This window comes from Etheostoma cragini, chromosome 14, assembly GCF_013103735.1.
Source record: "Etheostoma cragini isolate CJK2018 chromosome 14, CSU_Ecrag_1.0, whole genome shotgun sequence".
NCBI classification, from domain to species: Eukaryota; Metazoa; Chordata; class Actinopteri; order Perciformes; family Percidae; genus Etheostoma; species Etheostoma cragini.
Window position 1 is genome coordinate 5,252,527 of NC_048420.1, and position 14,176 is coordinate 5,266,702.

Genomic DNA, 14,176 nt, shown 5'->3' on the forward strand with positions numbered 1-14,176 from the left:
TGTGGTGTCCCAGGGTCAAATCTTTGCTCAGGTGGGGGCTGTGGTGGATCACTGCCACACTTTGTTATGTCTTCCTCTTGTTTTGCGACCTTGGCAGAGGAAGCAGATGTGTAGCGCAGAAAGTAGAGTAGATTGGAGATGAACAGCTTTACTCCTGGCTTGTTAAGGAAAAGTCCATCTGCTTTAAAAAGATGTTTGCGCTCCCAGAACATGTTAAAATTGTCAATGAACTGCAGAGAGTGGACGGCACATTCAGTTGAAAGCCATTTGTTTAGTGCCAACAGTCGGCTGAATCTCTCAGCTCCTCTTCTCACTGGCGGTAAAGGACCACTGATAAACACATCTGCGTTTAGAGAGCTGATTGTGTCCAGCAGTTCCCTAAAGTCCAGTTTCTGCAATTTAGACTGTTGCTTTACAACATCATGTGACCCTATATGCAGAATAATGTTCTTCACAGTTGGGTGTTCTGTCATGATAGCTGGGATTTTTTGGGTAAAGTCAGACACCATGTCTTTGGGAAAACAGAATATTTTAATACTTTTACTGCAGGCCAGCCGGTCATATCACAAATCTCAGGGCGCTGTGCCCTGCCAGTTAGTCGTCCTCCCATTTCCCAGGAAAAGGAATTAGTCTTAGGTTTCGCACAACAAGAGTTCCAGGGAGGACTACCACAGAGCTGCCAACTTTTCCCAAAACCTTGGAGTGAGATTTCGAGGGGCTGACCCATATTTTGCCGCTTACAAAGCAATTTCTTTGGGTCTTTATCCTTCAGGGTTTAAATTGGGATTTTTTACATTTGTGGGGGATGGGGCTCTCCCTAGGGGGGTCTGGGGGTATGCCCCCCAGGAATTGTTTTGGAAAAATAAACCATTAAATGTCACTTTCTGGAGAGTTTTTTTTGCAAAGAAATGTAGAAACCCGGTGTTACATGATATGTGGAAAACTGTAGGGTTAAGAGCCTTTGCATTGTTGTAGTATCAATAGGTTTTAGGGCATTTAGCATTTACATTATTAATTTCTTATGATATAAGAACTGACCCAGACAATGTGCCAAACATAATGAGCCACATGAAGAGACAGTAGCATATGTCAGCAACAGCTGAGAAGATTTGGGTCTGTGGTGAACCGGTCCAGGAGTCCCTGCCTGGTGTAGGGACCAGGGACCCAAAGTTAAATTAATGTTGAGGGATAAACTAATACCACTGAAATTCTAAAGAATGAGAACCACTGAGTTACATAAATTCTAATCCTTTAGTCTTTATTTTCCCAAAAATGTAAATACAGTAAGTGGGGCACAGAGGATGAGGGCCAAACATTACTGAGCCTTGGCACAAAGGTTAATGTTCATGTTATGAAACAATTAATGAATTATTTACAGTTACATTTAGAGATGCACAGAGGTTTGAGAAGCACAATAGTGGCCCAACGTTGCAGTTTTGTATATATAGTATAGTATAGCTCAGATGTGTTTCACCAGATTTCTCATTTTTACAACTTTATGCACATTCAAAATATAACTCCTCCCATCTCTGTTGTCCGAGATCTGGAGAGTTGTAATGTAGTCTGCTGTGCATGTTATTGCTCAGCTGATATGGTGGATCTCATTCAGACCGTCTGACAGACAGAGGCCCATTTGGGTCTCTGGTCTCTGACAAAGTTTAGAGGTGGCTGTGTGCTGCTCATTATCAGAGGTCTACGCACAGATGCAACGCGTCCCTGCCCCCAGCAGAGCGAGTCCACTAAAATTAACTGAAGTTGCTACACTACCAGCCGTGCTGCTCACCTGTTGTTACAGAGAGAGTGGTCACGAAGCGACGGACGGGTCTGTAATACTCAGAGCACATACCTTAAGTTGGGGAGCGGTCTTGAACCCCCTCACAGTCTCTGAAAGCAAAACTAGTCGATCGCGAGTGGCTCAACAGGTAGTTTTATAAATAAACTCATCTTTCAGAAATTTGACTGACCGGGTTGACACTTCAGCGTGAGAAATCTGGGGTGTGGCGTGTGAGCGTGTGCAACCAGTCAAATGCGTGTGTCTCACGGCCAATGCGTGAGAGTTGGCAGCCCTGCTACCACTTGTGGATTTGTTACCCGTTCTACAGCCCTCCTGTTTCTTTGTAGCTTTGTTGGTGCTAATTAGCCGTGTGTTAGCATGTTTTTGTCCATTGTTATGGGTCCATGGTAAGGTGGTGTCATTTCCAGAAGATCCGTTCACTTCCACATTCACTTCTAATCGGTGAACCTTGGTTTCCAGAAGTGCAATCTTCTGAAGGAGTTTGTAGTAGTCATCCACGGAGAAAGGAGGCATCTTGCTGCCAATTAGCTTTAGCTACAGTCACTGTAGGACAGGCTTGAGCTATTGGTATGCCACACTGACGCAGAAAAATTGTTAAAATATGGCAATAGCCTACTGTGTCTACAAAAAATGTAAAGTCCAGATAGATAGATAGATAGACAGTATTGATAGATATATATATTTAGAGAGAGCGAGATAGATAGCTATAGCTAGCATACCGGGCTAGCTAGCTAGTAATAGGTTAGCTGAATAGATTGAGCATGGTGAACTACTGTGTTTGTGCTGGGTGTAAAAACTCCACCCAAACAGGACACAGGCACCATGGCTTCCCTATGAAGGACAAGGCAACCCTCAGACAGTGGGTACAATTTGTCCGTGTTAGGCGGGCAAATTTTCAAAGACGGCCGTAACCATGAATACAAAGATGTGCAATGCGCATTTCACGGAGGAGGATTACGATACGGGGGATATCAGTATGATTTTTCTCGGGTTGAAGAGCAAGGCACGGCACACGCACATATCTGCATGCCCTGCACCAAGACCGAGAAGCACCGTGATCGGTGCTGCCCGCCGAAAAAGAGAGCTGGCTACGGTAAGCCTCATGCTGATGTTAACAATCTAGCTGTGTGACTATTACGGTTCTCTTTCATATGTATTTAAACGTGACCGTGCCGCTGACCCATTTGAATTTCTTTGCACAAGATGTTGACAGATGCCTCACAGCAGAATCAGAATCAGCTTTATTCGCCAGGTATGAGGACACATACGAGGAGTTTGTCTTTGGAGCATCGTTACTCACACTGTGCTTACACATACATATCAACCAAAACAGAAATATACACACTAATATATACATAATATATACATACTCTAAACAGAAACAATATAGAGGCATGAGTGCAATGAAGAGATCAATACAATTATTTAAATGTGCGTAGTGCAAGGGTACTGGGATAAAATAGTATTATGTTATTATATTACAATATGAACAGTATGAACAGTATGAACATATGAACAGTTCTGAAAAATAAGAAATGAGAATGATGAATAAATAATAAAATACATAATTGAGATGTGAGAGTGGGAATGAACAGTAATACTAAATAAGTGGAATAATACAGGTGCTGTATAGACAGTGTTACAGTGTTATTGACCAGAACTCAACCTGACACTGTGGGTCAGAAGTCAGCTGTTCATCAGAGAGATGGCTTGTGGGTAGAAACTGTTCCTGAATCTGTTGATTTTGGCGAACAGTGCTCTGTAGCGCCTACCAGAGGGGAGAAGCTGGAACAGGTTGTGTCCGGGGTGAGATGGGTCTGTAGTGATGGTTCCTGCCCGTTTCCTGACTCTGGAACCAGCAGCTCATTAGGCAGGTTGAGCTTCCTGACCTGGCGCAGGAAGTACAGTCTCTGCTGGGCCTTTTTAATGATGGTGACTGTGTTGGGCTCCCACTTCAGGTCCTGGGATATAGTGGATCGCAGAAACCTGAAGGATTCCACAGCAGACACAGGGCTGTTGAGTATGGTGATGGGGGGAAGAGTTGGGGGTCCCCTCCTGAAGTCCACTTTAATCTCCACAGTTTTGAGCGTGTTGAGCTCAAGGTTGTTCTTACTGCACCAGAGAGCCAGCTGATCCACCTCCCGTCTGTAGGCCGACTCATCACCGTCCCCGATGAGGCCGATGACGGTTGTGTCGTCAGTTGGAGACTGCGGAGACCAGTGGAGAGGACCCTTTGCCCTCCTCCGCGTGTGACACTGGGACACAATGTAATTTGAAGCCCCTTGTAAGCTCTCAAGGTAAATAATCTGTCTAAAACATACGTTGAGAAATGCTATGCATGCAGTACATTTCCATACAGATTGATTAAATTAATACATACAGCCTAGCAACACCAAAACACAATCAGTTAGATTTGCCATATGATTGTCATATGTTTGGGTGTGCCTCTGCCACAGCTGTGCAGGTGATCCTGAAGCCCAACATGGTCAGCGTGCGGACCCAGACACCTTTAAGGATGAAAACTTCCACCCCCCTCACTAGTCCTGAACACAGTGATGAAGAAGATGATCGGTCTGTGCAAATACGTTTTATTTATTACTTTTATTATTATAAATAATTCTATTTCTTATACTTAATGTATATTTTTGACAAGTCTATTAATGTGTTTTGTGTTCTGTTAATTCTTTCTTTTGAGCTGCTTTAGCACAGGAGTTTTCACCACTGTGGGATTGATAAAGTCTAATCTAATCTAAGTCTTATTTTATCTGTCATCAGTGATTCATCATGGGTTCCAGAAGACCAGATGTCTGAGGAGGATGAGGAGCAATTGTTTGAGGAGGAGCCTTCTCAAACGTGTGAACCCCACCAAAAGTGAGATAATTTAAAACCAACGTAGACCAACTTTTTCAATTTTTGTGTATCTATGGTAGTTAGATTGACACCCCCCCCCGCCCTTTTTTTGTTGTTGTTGTAGTGGCCTTGATAAATTTATCGTTTGCAAAGAGGAGCTCATGTGTGAGTCCTCTTGTGAGAAGTCTGAGAGTAGAATCATTCAGCAGAGAGGAACATTAATCAAAAAAGAGAAGGTAGGGTTTTGTTTACACAGCATGCAAGTGATCAGTGGTTGACACAGGCCACAATCATGTGTTTCCATTAAAAACTATATTGAATCCTGATGTACTGTTGATTACTTATTTATTTAGTTATTACTTACTGTAATTTTTTTTCTCACATATATAGGTCTGTGCATTGTGTAGCTACCAGCGTTTCTGGCAAAACCAGCCACTCCTACACAGGAATATGCCAGCCTGCAACCTCCTTTTAAGTGGGGCCATTCATTTCACTGGGTGTATGGCCTCCCAGACACTACGAATGATGACCCTGTTTGGCTTTCAGTGCATCAGCGCGAGCACTTACTTTAGGCATCAGCGCCATTACACCATCCCTGTCATCATTCAGGCCTGGCAGAAAGATCAGGCCAAGAATTTGAATGACCTCAGGGCAATGGATGGAGGCCTAGTTGTTGCTGGTGACTGCAGGTAAAGCTGAATTTGTTTCTGTGACATGGCATTACTTCATTTTACATACAGGAATTTTACAACTTGACACCCCTGCCTTCTCCAGTTGCGCTCATCCCCCTCTGGAGGGGGATCAACGCAATAAAGAGTGGCTGGAACCAGGTACAGTGCACAGTATGGCGAGAAGAGTGAGATTAGCTAAAGTTAAACAACATATTAATTAAAAAAATTGCATTCTAATAGTGCTGTATTTTCCGGACTATAAGTTACATATTATTTAATACTGTAAAACACATTACTATCTACAGCCGCAAGAGGGTGCTATAGGCTCTAGGCTTTTGTCAACTATATGCTGTTCCTAAAGACAACGTAGAAAGACTGAACACAAACAAAATGCCCCCAAAAAGAAAATTGTATTCTGCAGCCATGCTGTCTATCTATTTGTCTATTTGTATGTCTGTCTTCCTAATTATCTTGGTCTATGCAGGCTCAATGGGTAGCGGTCAAACTGGAAAGTGTCATCACAAAGACTTCCTTACTTAAGGATGTTAGACAGCTCTCTCCACTGCACCAGACATTCGCCCTCGAAGCCTTCCACTCCCTCATCCTGCACTTCGCACCCAATTACACTGGGGTTTCATACCTTGGCATGTATAGTAGGTCAGTGCTATGCATTTTATCTATGTGCTATGTATTTTATCATAATTGTACTACTGTTGGTGGGGCTCCTGATCATCGGCCTTGGGGTCTCGCTGACCTATCGTAAAATTGGTAAGACAGCCGCCAGCAAATTCACCCACCAGCTGTCTGGGGAACTTAAAGAGTGCCTACATGGAGTGATTGAGAGGATGAAGGTTTTACATCTAAGGGCTGACCAGTCCTGTGAACTGTCTCGTAACATCTCAGACCGGACCGTCGAAGCGCAGAAGGGGATTGATACCAACAGGGCCCTGTCGGTGGAGTTGCTTCGTGTGACCACCGGTCTGGCAGAGAAGGTAGATGGACTGCAAAAATCACTACGTGATATGGATGCTCGCATGACGCTGAGGTCGTTGACAATTGAGTGATGGACATTGATTTGGATAAATTCTACCGAGTCACCCTAAATTGGACTGCAATTGATCAACTACCCGCGCCCCCCTCCCCGCAACCCTTCACCCGAGCAGGAAAACAACCAGCAGCTGGCCATTCTATCTCGTCCTGTGCTCTGGTTATCTCTTCAAGGCCACGCCGATGAACTGAGCTTTACACAACACAGACAGTTTGACGCGCACATTGCACACACAACTCACTATCTCACACACACACCATACACTCCCTCCCCCATCCCGCCCCACATCCATATGTCTGCCTCGTTTCTGTGTTTCTTGCACCCTCTAAATGCCACCTCAAAAAATTCCTTCATGTGTCCACATGAACTGTGTGTTGTCTTGAATTATGTCTCTATCTATCTACTCTATCTTGCTATAATGCTGATTTCATTCTGTTTCTGATGCATCTGAAGTGAAGTGTGCGCATGCGCTGAAAAGTGCAAGCTGCCTGTTGCAGTGCTCCGGTTCTGTCTTCTTACTACTGGTGCTACTGTGACACAGAGTTTCCCTTCGGGGATCAATAAAGTATTTCTGATTCTGATTCTGATAAAAACACCAGATCCTTTCAAAGGTGTTCTCAAATTGGTTATTCTGTAGGCTTCTCTTTGCGGTGTTTCATTACAACTGTAATGCACACCGAGAGACAGCACGAAGAAGTGATGGAAGCCAGAAGTATTGTGTGCGCTATCCCCGGCTCAGAAAACGTGCCTACATAGTGCAACCCATCAAACAGAAGGCCTCATACGGTAAGCAGCGTCATGAAGTTCTATCATATTTTCACATGGCACACAAGACATCTGTGATGAGTGACAGTGATCTTTTTACAGTATTTTACCATTATGTCTGCAGCATATGCAATGTCATGCAATGGCATTGCATATTTCAGGAGAGCTACACATTTCAGGAGAGCTACACAAACTCACCTGTTGCTCTTCAAGAGGTCAGCGCCAATTTGTCAGCCTGTACACCTGTCCCCATCGCCAAATCATTCAAACCAATTCCCAAGGAGGAGGCTGTCAGCCTCTATGTAGCCCAGCAGTCACGCTACAACAAATCTGATTAGAATGTTTTTTCCCCAGACAGGTTCAATCATTTAGTTGTGAGTATTTCTTTTAGTTGTAGTAATTCTATCCCTTCCTTATTTCATTTGGTGGTGGTTTTCTGCATGCTGCATGTTTTTTTTCTTTTTATATACTTTTTTTGCATGAAATCATTCCTTTTTTTGTCTTTGTAAATAGTAGGGCTGGGTGTGTGTGCGTAATGTGTATGCTCGAGCAGAGAGAGTGAGACGGTACGTCTTTTGTAGTATGATTATTAACGGATTTAACATTTCAGCAGAGGTTCTCATTTCCATACAGGTTTTGTGGCATGCATAAATTTGAGATTCTTTTACCAATCAATATTGGCATGGGGTTCTGCATGCTGCATGTTCTGGGCTGTGTCTGTGTGCTGTGGTTCTTTTATTTTTGTTTGCATGAAATTTAATTCAACCTAATTTACCAGTAATTGTACATGGTGGTTTCTTGTCTACTGGTATTCTGATTTTCACACAGGAGTAACTAATAAACAGTTTTAATTGGAATTCATGTGTTCTGTGTATTGTATTACATTTTAGGGGCTGTTGAGCGATCACAACAGAACAAGCATGACTAAACACTTCATTTTATTCATGTTGTACATGCCAGTGTGTTCTTTAACTTTCATCCAAACAAGGCCATTGAAAACCATGATAGGACTCATTACCACTGTGAAATTGTTGCCTGATGGCTGAAACCAGACAGGAGGGTAAAGGCTTCCTGATATGCCTGCCAAGAACTCCATATGCCCAGCGTATAGCCTGCCTGTACGCAGTGTATCGGTATTGCCTAGGGATAAGTATTTTGGAAACTTCCTTTTATCTCTGTTTTTCATGTTTATTGTCTTTGCTACACATATCTAGTCACTTATAACTTTTTAAGTTGGTTCATAGGACTCAGTGTAAAAATAATGCAAGGAAACAATTAACATACTTATGCGTGCTGGCTTGAAGGGGACCATGATCCTGCCTGAAATGTGTGTAAGCAATCTTCAGTACAAACGGATTCAGGCAGCATGCCTCAAATCCTGGATGCTGTGTGAGGCATGTTACATCTGCTGGTGGGGGGGGTGAGCTCCTCGACCAGCGACCAAAACGCACTCACTTTCTTACAGCACAAGCTCTCCACTGCAGTTTCCATGGGACGGCACTGCCCACACAAGCACCTGCCAAACACAGCGACACAGACTAGCGGACAGTTTCACCTGCGGAAGAGGTAAACGCTTAGAAATAAATACTAGGAAAATATGTTGTTACTGGAGCTAGTAGGCTGCCATCAAAACGTGGACTATGTAATCAGAAATGTGTTTACAACGCGGGGGGAAAGATTTAATTAGGGATCATTTTAAGGGGGTTCACAGGTGGGACTGGCAAGTTAACCCATAGGTAGCACGATGCCTTCTATTTCTAGATAATTTACCAGTACTTATCTGAACTAATGACTTGATCACTGTCACTAGATGTAAAGAAAACATTGACTTTCACTCGGTGCTATTCACTGTCAGTAAAAAAAAGTTAATGTATGCACTGCTGTTCGTAGACTAGCTAAAGCTAGCTAAGTCCAGCAACTCACCAGGACATTTCACCAACTCTCCACTCATTCTCCTCGGACCATGTATTTATTTGGCTTTGACGGCCATCTGTTCCTCGGCAATTCTTTATTTGCCCTCTCACATCTCACAGGTTCAAAATTATATGGCTGCGGGCCATCGCACACGTTATTAGTGGTCCTTTCCACCTCGTCCTCACCCCATTCAGTTGCCATACTTTTAGTGCTAGACTGGGGCTTCTCTCCCTTCCGTGACGTCATTATCAAATTGCGTTAAAAAAGCCAGCTACTACCAAAAACATTTAACACTATTTGGAGATGTTTTTACACATGATACAGATATCTTTAGTACAGTATGTACCCATACTCAAAAGTGGTGGTTAACTTGCAACATGGGCTTTAACATTAAAGTCTCTATTGAGCCATATTAACACAGCACATAGTCGAAACCCAGATTTTCGTGTTATATGCGGAATTGATGGATGAACCGAAGAATACAAATTATACAACTCCTACTACCACATCAGACGGACACATGCTATGTATCTGGCAACTGGACCCCCACCCGCCAGATGGACAACAGTCTCTACATCTGAGCCATCTAGGGTTGGAGGAGAACATTTTGATATACCAATTTTGTCTGACTGTGGCACGCAAACAAGAGGGACGCAAAGGACCAGCAGTGAAGTCAGCACACAAGTGTCAGCCGAAATTAAATGTCTTGGCTAGAGCTTGAGGATTCCGAGAGTCAATATACTGAGCAAGACACTTAACCCCTAGTTTCCCAAGACGCATGTGACCTCTGACATATACAGCAATTGTAAGTCACTTTGGATAAAAGCGTCAGCTAAATGACATTATGTAATGTAATTTCAAAAGTAAATTTAAATGGGAAACAAATGACAAAAATTAAGTTAATCTGGTCACACCCTTTCTACCTATCTATGTAACAGCAACAACGGTACATTTTTGGGAAAGAAATATACAAAGAGGAAGACTTCTCCTTATCATCTATTTCTTCTGGCAATCTATGGTCTTGCTAGTGGACAGCAAAGGGTCAATCAAAAGAAATTGGGGACAGTTTTAAAGTGCTGGGCAAAATGGCTTCAAATCAAGCATTAAACATTTATCCTCTATTACGATTAATGTACGATTATTTTTGTGCTATGCACTGTTCATATTAAATAACATGATAGTGCTGAAACAGACTGGTGTTTTTTCTCAAGGTTTTGACTCCTTTTTTTGTGTCTTCTTCACTAAAGCCAAAATGTGTTCAAACAATAGACAGATTCTGTCAGTAAGAGGATCTAAATGTCAGTTTCAATACATTTTGGATTAATTGACTTTTATCCCAAAAATTTACAAAATCAAACTTCCTGAGATCTGTGGCTATTTTTCTATAAAATTAAGTATATTTATTATGTAGGGTTATGCTAATTCTGGGTGGTAGACAATCAGGAGTTCTCTTATACTTTAATTTCTTTTTTTATGTTTCAGAGGAGCGTCAACAGTATTGTCTCTGGAGTCCAGCAGTATCAAGCTGCTCTGCTGGCTACCTTAAGGAACACAATGAAGACGATTCTTGAGAGACCTTTTGACAGTAGGGAAACAGCTCCAAGAGGAGGCACTGGCAACATTGGACAATTTTAAGGATCCTTTCTCCATAATGGCCACTTCCTACATGCAGGACAGCACCATTCAGAAGCTTTTTAACACAGTTAAACCAGAGGAGGTACTGATTTCTCAAAGGGTTTGTAGAGATAAGAAAGGACAATCAAGAGTTCTTGCTATCAAAAACAAATGTTTTTACTAGGGATGAGCGAGTACAGCATTATCTGTACATGTATCTGTTTACCACATGAATTATCTGTATCCGGATCCGTACTCGGACTGGGCGGGGCCTAAACCGGAAGTGGGCATATTTAACCCGGAAGTGGGTCGGGTTGTCTTGAAATGGGGGGGGGGGGGGGGGGGGGGGGGGGGGGGGGGGGGGGGGGGGGGGGGGGGGGCTTTAACCGGTATGTTATTTTAAGCATGCTATGGGTTGATCAAAGATTGTTATATTTATTGCTGATTAGAAAACTATTTACATGACAGCATCAGCATTGAGTGTCATTGGTGTTGTCTTGGTAACAAACAAACTATATAGGCCTACAGTATATAACAAGTTTTGAAACAATAAATACAGCAATGTGCTTGCAATTATTAGGTAAAATTTAAAACAATAGTTTTCATACTCAATAATATAGCTTTATTTTTTTACTTTAAATTTTTCTATGATCAGTGTGATCATTTATTTATTTTTGGTTCTTTTTTATTTTCACACTCACAGACAAACACACTCAATTGTTAGTGTGTGTGTCTGTGAGTGAGTAAGAGATACAGAGAGAGAGAGAGAGAGAGAGAGAGAGAAACAGAGAGAGAGGGGGGCGGTGGGTTGTAATGTGTTTGTGTGTGTATCTTCATTTGTAATGTTATTCATTTATACCGCAACTGCCTTTTATTTTTTTTTATAAAACACAGCAAGAAAGTTTCAGACACTCAAAAAACTGGTTAGAGCCAGCAGGCAGTTAAAAAAAAAAAAAAAAAAACTTTGACGGCAGAGATGCAACCCGAGTCGCATTCTACCAAGCACTATGTCTGAACCAACCCCACGGTTACTAGAAGTCTCCTGGGGACTAAGTACTAGGTCAAACTGAAGTATAAAACAAACCTGAAGCTGAAGAAACCCTAAATGTTAACGGGAAAGCCCCGCGGACCTCAGGGGGAGAGCTGTTCACTTCTCCGTGTTCTGAGTGCGTGTGAGCGGAGTTGCACACAGCAACAGAAGGAATCTGTGTGTGTAGGGAGGGGCGCTGGGACTAGCCAATCACAGAATAGTGTAGGGGAGGGGCGTTGGGACTAGCCTATCACAGAATAGTGTAAGGGAGAGGCGCTGTGATTAGCACTGTGACTAGCCTATCACAGAACGGAGACACAGTCAGTGGAGACTTTCATTGAATCCGATTACGGATATTGACTCGCATTACTCGTATGAAACTTGTACTCGGCAAAAGTGTTTTATCCGTACCGGATACTTGTTTCAGCCGAGTATTCGGCTCATCCCTAGTTTTTACTATGTAACATAGGTGGTTAACTTGCCCATGTTGCAAGTTAACCACCACTGTTAATTATTGGGTACAAAAAGCACTCAAGATATGTATATCATTTTAAAAAATGTCTAATTTAATAGTTTTAAAAGTTAGTTTTTGGTCATTTTTGGTATTTGCGGGTTTATGGAGTCAATTCGGCGATCACGTCACTCAAGGGAGTTAAGTCTCAACCTGGCACTAGAACTACGGTGAGTGACTGGGATCAGGAAGAGGAGGAAAGGCCAGCAGCCGAATAATTACGAACCTGACAGACGTGAGAGGGCAAATGAGGAATTGTCAAGATGGTGGGGAAGTCTCCTTCAATTATCTCCATCATTTAGCAACGCAGCAGTGGATACAACGACTTTACTTTTTACTGTCAGTGAATAGCAGCGAGTGAACGTAAGCGTTTTCTCTAGATCTATTGACGGGGATCATGTTGTTAGTTCAGATAAGTACTGGTACACTTATCTAGATATAGGAATAGAAGGCATCCCCGAGTGTTATTTCTAAGTGTTTACCTCTAACCTCCGGTGAAAACGTCTCGCTGTTTGTGTGTGTGGCGGCAAAGCTGAGGTGGAGAGCGGGTGCTGTAGGCGAGTGAGCCTCCGGTCGGGAAGCTCATAACGCGCACACTCAGTCTACTCTTCATTTATTTTTAACGTCATGAATGAAAATAAAGTCCAGGATCTCCGGGGAAAGAAACGATATGCGTGTCTCTATTTCAAACATCACTGCACGTTGATTGTCAACCCCGACAACGCCGTCGTGGTTAGCTCTCCAAAACTCTACTGCCGAAGTTGCTGGCTACACAAAGTTAATCCGCTAGCATCCGTACAGGCTAACTATAGCCAGTTAGCTTTGTGTGTAACGTAACTAAAATGCTTACTATTCCATTCAATACAATTATGGTACAAAAGGTGCACTAATGTCACATGTATGATGTTGACAACATGGATGCACATATGGGCAACACCAAAGGCAGTCGTAATATTTACCTAGCAGGCTAGGCTAACGCTGTTGTGCTAACGTCCGGCGGCGTAGCGTTAGCTAGCTCTAAACTTGTGAAAAGCCGAACAACATCCCCCGTCTAAGCTGTGTTTCACTTTCAGATCTTTGAATTTTTGGTTACGTTCCTTTGAAAAATCGGCCCGCCTAACACAGACAAATTGTACCCACCTTCCTACCTAGCTAGCTAACCTACAGCTAGCTAGCTATACCGGTATAATAGCTATAGCTATCTATCTTTCTCTCTTTAAATATATCTATTAGGGGTGATCCGAGTATGCGGCTGAAACGAGTATCCGGTACGGATAAAGCACTTTTGCCGAGTACAAGTATTACACGAGTAATATGACTCAATATCCGTGCTCGGATTGAATACAACTCCTAAACTGGCCGCGCAGCGTTCTGTGATAAACACAGCGCCCAACCCCCCGCCTACAAACACGCTCGGATCAATCTCACACACACACAACATGGAGAAATGCGCTCTCTATCTCTCTCTCTCTCTCTCTCTCTCTCTCTCTCTCTCTCTCTCTCTCTCTTTCTCTCTCTCTCGCTCCGTCAGGCAGGCAGTCAATCGGGTCTGCGGATCTGTTCCGTTAACGTTTAGGGTTTCTTCAGCTTCAGGTTTGTTTTTAACTTCGGTTTATAGTACTTACATAGTAACCAGTAGATTTCTGGTGAACGTGGGTTTAAGACATGCTGTTCGGTTTAAATGCAACTCCCGTCGTGTCTCTGCCATCGGAGATTATTATTTTTTTACTGTCACCACTTCCGGTTTAGGCCCCCTCCAGTCCGAGTACGGATCCGGATACAGATAATTCATGTGGTAAACAGATACAGATACAGATACAGATAATGCTGTACTCGCTCATCCCTAATATCTATCAATACTGTCTATCTGTCTATATGTCAATCATGAATCTTGATGTCATATCAATTTAATTCAATTATTTCTTTATCTAAATCATCAACCTGCCTCTTAGACCCCATCCCAACTAGGCTACTTAAA

At 42.8% G+C, this 14,176-nt stretch overlaps 1 protein-coding gene and 1 long non-coding RNA gene across 3 annotated transcripts in view; one reads left to right on the top strand and one right to left on the bottom strand.

Annotated features, from left to right (window-relative positions):
- Positions 1-8,797, top strand: part of LOC117956415 — a 13,021-nt gene extending 4,224 nt beyond the window's left edge. The window contains exons 2-3 of the long non-coding RNA XR_004659261.1: positions 503-509; positions 8,679-8,797. This is a non-coding gene — a long non-coding RNA (uncharacterized LOC117956415). The remainder of the gene's footprint in view (positions 1-502; positions 510-8,678) is intronic.
- LOC117956388 (4-galactosyl-N-acetylglucosaminide 3-alpha-L-fucosyltransferase 9-like) overlaps positions 1-14,176 on the bottom strand; it is an 85,736-nt gene that overhangs the window by 47,706 nt on the left and 23,854 nt on the right. The gene's annotated exons all lie outside the window — the stretch shown is intronic.